We start from the raw sequence: 10,070 nt of genomic DNA, 5'->3' as shown, positions 1-10,070 counted from the left end.
CTGGCTCTCTCCAGTTTCCCCACCTCCCTCCTGAACTGGGGTCCAACACTGGTCACCGTATTCCAGGCATAGCCTCAAGTAGGGCAGATAATAACTTCCCCCAGCCTGCTAGGCATGGTTCATCTACTGCACTCCAGTTTATGGTTTTCCATATTTGCAAAAGCATGCTGCTGGTTTCTGCTGTATCAGGCAGAGCCTGAATCAGAAGGAAGCACCAAGCCAATGTTGCATGCCAATTTGTGAGGAACTTGCCTGAGGTTTTGCATTTGGAAAGCCCCAGGGCTCAAATTGAAAACAATGTTGTTACTCATGCAAGTTCTGGTCCCCAAGGAAGCTCCATCCACAGGAGATGCCAAACTGAATCTCAGCTGTCACTTAGGAAAAAGGATCTTGTGTGGAGACACTTGGACAGAAATGTGACCTTTTCAGACTCAAGCATAGATGGCAAAGCACACCAACCCAGTTTTCCCATGATTTCTAATAATTATGCTTTAAATGATCTTTAAGCCAATTTGATGATATGGGGACTTCAGATTTTTGTTTGGCTGGAAGTGGCAGCACTTTGTTTACAGTTAAAAACCAGACTGACGTGGGACTAGGGATCAGGAGGGGCAGGGGGAAGGAAATTGACAGGTTTTTAAAATGGAAAACCTGCCAAAATTGATGTGTGTTGACAGAATGTTTCTAAATTATAAATACTGCATTTCCAAAGACAAGTGAACTTGGGGAACTAGCACAGACAGAGAAAAAGCTGTTCCACGGTGTGGTCCTCCTGGGAAGAAGGTCCCTGTGCTGGGGCTTCAGGCGTGGCTATGCCCTGACCTGATCACGTTTCCCCATGAAGCATCCACCTGGGACTAATGCGTAGGATGGGGACAGGAGCAGGGGAGGTATAGGGCAATCCTCCAGGAGTCTTCCACAGAGCAGGTTCCCCTTCAGGGAAAGCTGATGAGACAGGAAGACAATTGGAGTTTCTGCTTGTTTTTTGTCAAGGTTAGAAGGTGGAAGGATTTCTGAGCCCGTCATTGAGGGAAGTCACTGTGATAAAGAGCTTTCCTGCCAGCTGAACATGTGTGCTAAGTAAAACAAGTAAAAAGCAAAGAATGAGAACTACCGTAGCTAGACTTCCCTCCTGGGATGTGGTAGTGGCACTTGCTCTGCTCTGCACATCACCACACAGCCAAGTTTCTCGGTCAACCATAGTCTCTTCTTTGCAGAGCCACTAATGGAAAAATGGTGCGTGGGAGATCCAGGATTCCCACTCGCCTTGGAAGAAACAGGATGAGCTGAGATAGCTTTGTTGTTCAACCTTGAAGTTCTCTTGAGGAGAATGTCCCTGGCACTAAGTGGTTCCTCAGTTTTGTAGGAAGAGGCAGGACATGGTCCAACAGTTGGCAGCTGAAACCTTCACATGGGAAGGCAGGCTCTGATTTTAAGCAGTGTGAGTCACCAAACCCTGAGAGCCACTTCTGGGGCCAGCCAAGAGAGGTGGCTTTTTCTTGGCCAGACCCATGTTCCTGGGCTCATCATGTCCTACAAGAGAGAGTCAAACCAGCTGAGCTCAGTCTCTTATGGCCTTATTTTATTGCTGAGGCATCGGAAGGCTCCCCAGTTGTGTCTACTGTAGGATGCCTCATGTCAAGGAAAGGCAGGAGAGCTCAGAGAGACCTCAGGAGTGTGGTGCCCTGGGACTGTGTTACAAGGTGTGTGCTGCAGGTCAGGTCTGATGAGAGGGGCTTTCTCAGTGCAAGACAAATCTGAAGAGGGAATGCAGATGCATGCCATGTGGGGAATGCTGAAATGACAAGATACTTGCAGAAGCTGCAGTTTCTGGCTTGTGCTGCTTGGAAGAAGAACACCATTCTTCCAGTAGTCAAGAAATAACAAAAAAACATTAATCACATGAGAGTCCTGCTACCAAGCCCAGGAAAATCCAGCAGTCTGGGCCTGCCTGTGCAAGAGCCCATGGGAGCTGCCTGAGGACAATGAAAGGGCTGTGTGAATCCTGGGTGAGCAGACACCATTCCGTGCGTGGGGTCAAGGAGGCAGGGCTGTGGCAGGGGCCGGATGGGTGGGTGCTGGTGGGGAGCACAGGTCAGGCTGATGCTCTGGTGGAGACCAGGGCACGCTGGAGAGGAAGGAGGAAAGATGGGCTGTGGACAAGGACTAGGAAATGGAGACTAACTAACTGTTCCTCATCCACCTCCTCCATGTCATTCATGGTTCCAGACCTGTTAGTGTCTCCCTGTACGGTCACTGAGACAAATGTCATGAGCAAGAGCCACAGTGTGACCCAAAGGCTGACCTGCTTATACAGGTGCGGTGTGTCTCATAGCCAACAAAGTGTGTGCTTTCAGAGACCCAGCCAACTGCAGTAGTTCTTGCAGGAAAGCTCAGTGCCTACGTCTGGTCCATTTTTAACCCTGATGGAGCTCACTGAGTGGGAATCAGCCAGGGCATGTGGCTGGCTCATACCCATGGGGGTGAGAAACCTCCTGGAGACAAAGAGTTCATTCTGCCTCATGGAAAAATGCAAATATTTTCACATCACTGGAAAGCAAAATGAAAAGCCGTCTACTTCCAGAAGTAACAGCTCAGATGGTGCTGAGCTGATGGCAGTCCTTACAAGCTTAAGACCCATGATCTGTTTAAAAGCATTGGCTGTGGCTGCTCAGTATATCATAGCTCTCCAGTTGTAGCTGCAAGCTCTTGTTCAGCTGCTATTTCACGTCACATTATTGCTCCCCCAAAAACTGTCTGCTCTGAGCTTGAAGCTAATTGAGATCTTTATGTACCCCACTTCTGAGCAACATTCTCCACAGCCACTGAATCAGCTTTGTGGTCACCAGGGGCAAGGGACCGCTGCCCCTTGTCTTGGCACCAGTGGCCTAAGGGCCTTTTCCCCTGGCTTTGCTGGCTGCTCCTCCTACTCCTATAAGGTCTTTTGGTCCCTGTGCCAGAAAGGGGAGCTACAAGAGAGGGGGAAATAAAGACAGAAATATGGCAAAAAGGCCCAGGAAAAACTGAGCTCAAGATTTTAGTGGAATCTGGGAACACAGGTCTTGCATTTGCAATGGGCCAGGGAAGACTGTGGAGGAAGGGGACCTTGGAGAGTGTTTAAAGAACAGAGACGGAGGACAGAAATACATCCCAGCCTCTTGCTGGATACACCGCCCCCTCTTTGCCTTGCAAATGGTGTGTGTGGGAAAAAGCAGGCTCAGAGCCAGCTCTGTATTGACCAGCATTTGGGGTAGTCTACCTTTTGCGTCCATACTTGAAAATTCACGGTCTCCCTCTACTGAGATATGCACTTGTCCAGGAAAGGTGTTCCTGCACCTCAGTCATGCCAGCCCTCTGGACTCACTGCCTGCCCCTTGCTCATTGCTAGTCCTCCCATCACACTACTCCTGGGGTGGGAACAGCATGGATTATTCCTGCAGGACCTCAACACCCAGACTTTGCTATGTCCAACCTCAGCTTTTCACCTTGGGGACTTTGCTTCAAACTTCAGCACTGCACAGCAGAGAACCTTCCATTATTGGGTGCTTGCACCAGGGTGAGTGAGAAGGACTTGCTTTAACAACACAGCACCTGAGCTGGAGAGCAGACCTTCAGGTTCCTCCTGCCACCCTCTTCAGCCCAAGTGGTCCAGGAAGCCCCTGCCTGGGCAGGTCCGTGTTCATCCACTCAGGCTCCGGGTGGATTCATGCTATCCCTGTGATTTGGAAATGTTCCCAGAAGCTCTGCTTCTTCACCCTCCGAGTCTGATACGTGAAGGACACGCTGTGGATCATACTGCTCTGCAGGATGGCTGCTGATCTGTCTCCTAGGGATGGACCCTCTGGGACATAAGGACTCTGGTACAGATTCTGCCTCCTGCTAGCGTCACGGGACTGCCTGGCACTTTGCAAGAGGAAAAAAATAGTGTTCTTCCACAGAAAGGTACAGCTTGTGTAATGCCAAGGACACAGTGAAGAGAAGGAACACAGAGTGCAGGCAGGGAGGGGGTGAACTGTCCCTTACAGAGATCTTCCCTTTCATGCATCCATTTCACATGGCAGGAGCTGATCTAAGTGTAGGCTTCTGTGACCCTGCCAGGGCTCCTGCCCTTGGTGGCATGTTCCTGCTTGCCTCTGTGCCAGTGCTGGCTGAGCTAATTCGGGGAAAAATAACCTTGCAAAGAGTGCTTTGCGTTCAGCCAAATCAGCTCTGTGCAATGGCTGTTTGCATGCTCAGAGTCAGTGCCCCGGTGCAAGGGAAGGGGCTGTGTCACAGGGGCTGGGGAAGGGTGGGTCCTGCTTTGTAGAAATTAGAGGAGTTTAAATTGCCAGAGGACTGAGTGCATGGGGTTGAGGGGAATGGGGAAGCAATTAGTCGACAAATCCCCCAGGATCTGTTAGCAGCAATCCACCCGGGTTCTGACCTGAGCCCAGCTTCCACTGCCTGTGAGGTGATGTTGCTTCACCTGCCAAATGACATGCACCTTGCTTGAAGGTATATCTCTTTGCTACCTCTTGCTTGGGTTATTGGTAAAGGTCAGGGTCCCGGGGAAGCTCAGTGCTGGTGCCTGCCTGGGTACGCTGCACCAGGTCCAGAGGTGCAGTTTGACTGGATCAGGAACCATTTGTCCTGACAATGCAAGTGGGCAGGTCTGGGATCAAGCTCTGCTGATTTTGCTCCAAGGAACAGGAGGGAAGGAAGCAATTTCTGTAAATTTAGTAAGAAAGTCCTTAAATCTAATTGCTGGAAGTGGTTAGGGAAGCTGACAGACTATAATCAGCATCGTGACTTTTTTCCGGCTCATCAACAATGCTGGAGCTCCTCGGCCGTGCTCAGCACAGCTCTGGTGCAGCCTGGTGAAAAATGACAGAAAACCTCACCTGCTCACAGATCACCTGTGCCACCCGCAAGGAGCAGCACAGTGCAGACCAGATGCAAATATGCAGTGTGTAAAGACCTCTGGCTGGAGAGCAGCCAGAAACATCTGTTTAGATTGGTTGTCCAGATTAGAAAATTGATGATAAAACATTTTCAGAGGCTAATTATGCACAAACTGTAGCAAATGGGAAAGACAGGGCTAAAGTTAGGTTTAAATTGCAGTGGCCCTTCCAAGAGATGAGCTTTCCTAATGACAGTGCCATGGCTTTGTGTTAATTGGGAATAAGAAGGGGTGACACAGCTCTGAATGACAGGAGTGATAGCTATTGCAGAAGGAAATTTCTCAGAGAGAGCAATAGGCAACAAGGTCCATTGTTCCTGAGAAAATATTCTTGAAATGTAGTGTCTCCATGAGATTTCAGAGAATTTCATCTGTATAATAGACTGGGAGTGTGTGCTGTATCAATGACATGACCAACGGGGGGAAATGCTACCTGACACTGGATGGCCACTTTCATAAAGGGTCTTCTCTGTATTAATGTTAACTCATGTAGCAATAAACAATTTTCTTGTATATTCTCAGAAATTTCATTTTTGCACCTAGAAAATAGTTAGAGAATTACAGAATATTCTGTGTTCTTTATATGTCACCCAGACTTGAATGCCTTGGGAGGGGGGACTATATTTCAGCCTCAATGACTGAATCATCAGGACACAGCTGCTTTGTATTCTGACATAATGTAGGGTGACATCACATGACTTAATGTGACATAATGCAGCATAGCATGACATCTAAGCTTTTTATCATGTGGGGTTTTAATGCACTTAGTAGAAGTCCAGGCACATGTTGAACCTCATTTGCACAGCCAGGGTGTAGCCATCAGTGGGACTGATCACCATTTGGAGAGCAAAGGGCTTGTTCACATCTCTGGGGAGCAAAGTCATACACTGTGCTGGTACTGCTGAAAGGAGCTTTCTTCCAGAAAGCAACAGGTTTGAACTTCAGTGGATTGTGGACTCCTAATTCCCTCTGGCTCACTTAAAAATCCTGGCCTTAATTCTTTCATTACAAATCATCTGAAGTCCTGCTGAGAAGTAGACCAGAAAGGGGCAGCTGTTCATCAGGTTAAGTCAAAAAAAGGCAGGAGCATCTTGGGCAAGCTGAGACACCAGTGGGGTGCAGGAAAACAGGAGTTTTTCACAGTCCAGCCAGTGACGTCTCAGACTGTCAAAAATGCACAGCACTGATCAGGGCAGGGACAGGCTCCTTCTCGTCCAGTCAAAATTTTGAATCCCTCTTTCATGAGCAGTCTGACCGGTCCTGGATGGGAGGTGTCTGGCACCCTCCAACCCTCTGCTTCTGCTCTATGGCAGATGATTGCATCCTGGTTTCCAGAGGAATCCCTGAACAGGCAGGAGTCCCTGAATCCCTGTAAGGGCTTCTCTGCTAAAGCTGTGGGATGGCATATATGGGAATTGCTGCACATGAATCAGAGGTCTCCATCATTCCAGACACCTGATGTGCTGGGCCCATGCTTCAGTGATCCTGTAAGTTCAATCAACAATTATGCTGTCCTGTGGCTGTCAGTAATGAAATTCATGTGCTATTTCATTTCCCAACATTCAGATCGACTGGGATTATACCAATGCCTGTAGTTTTCCCTTTTATTGCCCTGGAAAGTCACTTGCAGTAGTTTGAATCATGTAATGAGATGGTTTGGTGTTTGGTTCAACCCAAAGCAATGCAGTGGTCTAAGATCTATAGGGCCAAAGGTCCAACCCCTTTTCTCCTCTGCAGGGACTCTGGTATGGTGGGGAGCAGCACACAGAGCAAAGGTCTGGCTCCTTCCTGCGCTGCACGCTGGGTGGGTGTGGGGGGCACAGCCCACCCAGAGGGGATCAGCCTCCACAGTCTGCTCTGGTGAAATATCTAATGAGGGCTTTAACTTCATGTAGTTCAACTGAATGGCAGCTATTTGTGGCTCCAGGTAAACACTGGGAAGATCTCCAAGTACTCATGCATGGCTCAGACAGAGACTGCTGTGAAGAAAAAGTTTTAGTCCCTTAGGGGCAGGATCCCATTAAGATGGAATTCTTTCATTCTGATGCTTGTAACAAACACAGGCAAATGTGATAATTCCCCTAAATGGGAATGAAAACCCTTGGGACTGGCTGAGCTAAAGAATGAGCTTGCATATAGACAGCGAGCCAGGTGAGGACTCATCCAGATCCTCCCAAGGACAGAGGGGTCCTTGTCTTGGCTCTAATGAAAGCTGGACAGCACCTTGCTTAGCAAGCATCCTGCAATTTTGAATACAAAGCAACACCCCATGTAGTGCTAGTTAACAAGCTGAGTGAAGTCTGTGGCCATGGTGAATGTGAATAGGCTGAGCCACAAGGAAGTCGTTAAAAGCTTGTGCATGAGGAATCATGGCTGGGAGGAGGTGCTCTGATGGTGGAGACCTGGCTGTTCCCAGTGACCACAGGCTGCAGGGCACAGCATCGGAGTTACTGGGAGCATGGCAGGGCAGAAGAAAGAGGCAGCCCTTGGGAGCTGGATGGGAGTCTAGGCAGGTATGGCCAAAACCTCCATCCCATGGATGGTTACACTGCAAAGTGGCCCCTGGCTGGCATCCTGCAGTGATCCAAGATGTCCTAGCAGCAGTTGGGATCAGTGGCTAAGATGAGACAGTTAGGCGGGAGCTGGCATGGCACAGCTGGTGTGATTCCTCTGGTTCCTCCCCAGCCCTGTGCAAATCCCATCCCAGTTGCTGAACTGTGAGATGTGTTTTGCTGGAATATACAGCATGTGGAGCTGCCCTGGGGTGGTTCTCCATGGAGGGAGGCATGTGTGCCTGTGTGCTCTGTTATCAGCTCTGGTGAGAAACTTTCAGGCTGGCCTTTCTGCAGTGATGCCCCTGAAGCCTGATCCCATGTGCAGGTCTCCAGTGAGGCAGGGAGACCTGCTGTACCCAGAAGAGTCACTGCTCAGGTCCCACAGGGTGTGGGGCTCCCACCTGTGCCACTGGCCCTTTGCAGCCGCAGAGCCTGCCCCAGGGAATGCAGTTCTCTGAGGCAGCTGTGGGCTGCATCCTAGCTGGGAGGCATTTGGCTGGTGGGTCAGTGGAGATGGGATGCAAAACAGCACTGGGGCACTTGGAGCCTATGTTGTTATCAGGGCACAGCCAGAGAGAGGAGGCTGGGAGGGTTTCCAGTGAGGCACATCCTGGGCCCTATCTCCCTGCCCTTGCACGTGCAGGGCCATCTACCCAAGGCCATGAAAGCAGAGAAGCAGACCCTGATGCCCCTGCACCTGTATAACCCAAATAAACAATAACAAGGGGTATGCATTGAGGCCAAGCAGGAGAGAAGACCCCAGTTTGCAGGATGGAATTGATACTTTCTTCCTTACTTTTTCTCCACCCAGATGTCAGGGCTAAGATGCCTTTTCCCAGTCGTTGTCATTTGGGGCATTTCTCTCCAAGCTGCAGAGGAACCAATGGATGCCACATGATAGGGGCAGATCCATCTGTCCCCGGGCCAATTGCTTGTTTGTTGTTTAAGGACAGTCTGTGTGCTATGCCCTAGGCATGTCTACTCTCTGTCTTGGAGTGCATGGCTGTGTATTGCCCTACGGACTGGACACCAGCTGTGTGCTTGCGCAGATGTGGCCCAGGGCTGAATGACTCCCTGGATGACTCTGCTGTGACATTAAGCCAAAATGCAAAGGATCTGTCCTCGGGAAACAGCGGATGGGTTAAGCGATGGCCAGCTGTGACCATCTGACTTGCTGCCTGCTATGGACTGGCTTGGGCAAGAAAGCGCCAGAGGAGAGCTGGATTCCCAAGTAGTGTGGTTGTGCATCAGCTTGTTTCTTCAGTGAGACAGTGAGGATGCTTCTTTTGAAGAGCTCATAAAACCAGTGGTGACATCAGACAACCTCCCCTCCTCGGTGCCACCAGATGACCAACACAGCAAAGGCCCGGGTTTCCATGTGAGCTCTCCTAGGTCAGTGTGCCATGCTTCAGATGGCAGCCACCCTCACCTTCAAGTGTCTTAGGAGACAGCCCCCAGGAGATCTTTCAAGAAGACCCACAAGAGTTGCACAGAATCTCACACCCAGGTTAGCACTTCCCCGAACAGTGAATTAACATTATTCCCATTTTTTAGAGACAGAGGAACTGAGGCATGCAAAGGGCCTGGGGTTTGTCCTGTTATATGGTCTCAATGCTGCTGAGCCCAGTGTCCAGCCTGGACCATGCTGCTTTGCAGAGCTTCTGGTCCCACATCCACCACCTTGCCACACAGCATGATGGGACAGAGGCTGTTGCGTTCCCACCTACCCACACATACTGATTAGCCCAGTGGTGGGGATTCATCCCCCTGCTATCTCAGAGGGCCTGAGTCCCTTGTGGGGTTTGGAAGGCGGTTTTAGTTAAAAGACTCCTGGCTGCAGAGAGATCTTTTAGCTCTTCTGAGGCCAACCCTATGCAGCTACAGCTGATGCTGAGCAGGCGATGCAGATGCCTCTGCATGTTGATATTGGTGTGCTAGCCTGAGCAAAAGCAGAGTAGGAGGAGAACGAGCCAGGAGTCTGTAGGATTTAACTTGTCTGTCTCCAAGTAGGGCAGAGTGCAGTAGGGAGCGGTCACATTTCTACCATGCTACGCGTATTCTTCTTCCCTTACAGAAATGAAGACATGCTTGTCACTACAGCCCTGGTGCTGTGATGTGCAGGATTCAGAGGTGCTGCGGGGCCCAGAACCACAAAGGACTAAGCTCTGTGAGATGAATACCACTAGTCCTTTCTCTTTCAATGCTGTCTTAAGAGATGCAGCAACTCCGGTGCTGCCTGCAGAATGAGGAGTTGCAGGGCTGCCACTTGTGGGGCAGCCTGTGGAGGGGTCGCTGTGACACGGTCTCGCTAATGGGAGCATATTGCCAACCTGGCAGCATGTGTGCTCCAAGCAGCATGGGCAGTCTCAGGCTCATTGTTTTGTGTTTGCAAGTTTGGTTATTCTACTGCTGTTCACCTCGAGCCAGTTGGTGCTTGTGCATTAGATGTGATAGGATAGATGGAGATTTCCAAGCCCTCTACAGTCAGGGCTGGCATAATCCATGGGAAAAGACTGGAGGAAGCATCTCTGGGTGATTTTAGTGATGCCCAGCACCAGGGTGGAAAGGGCATACAG

The sequence above is a fragment of the Buteo buteo genome, chromosome 16 (genome assembly GCF_964188355.1).
Source record: "Buteo buteo chromosome 16, bButBut1.hap1.1, whole genome shotgun sequence".
NCBI lineage: Eukaryota > Metazoa > Chordata > Aves > Accipitriformes > Accipitridae > Buteo > Buteo buteo.
Note: the sequence above shows the minus strand (reverse complement) of the source record.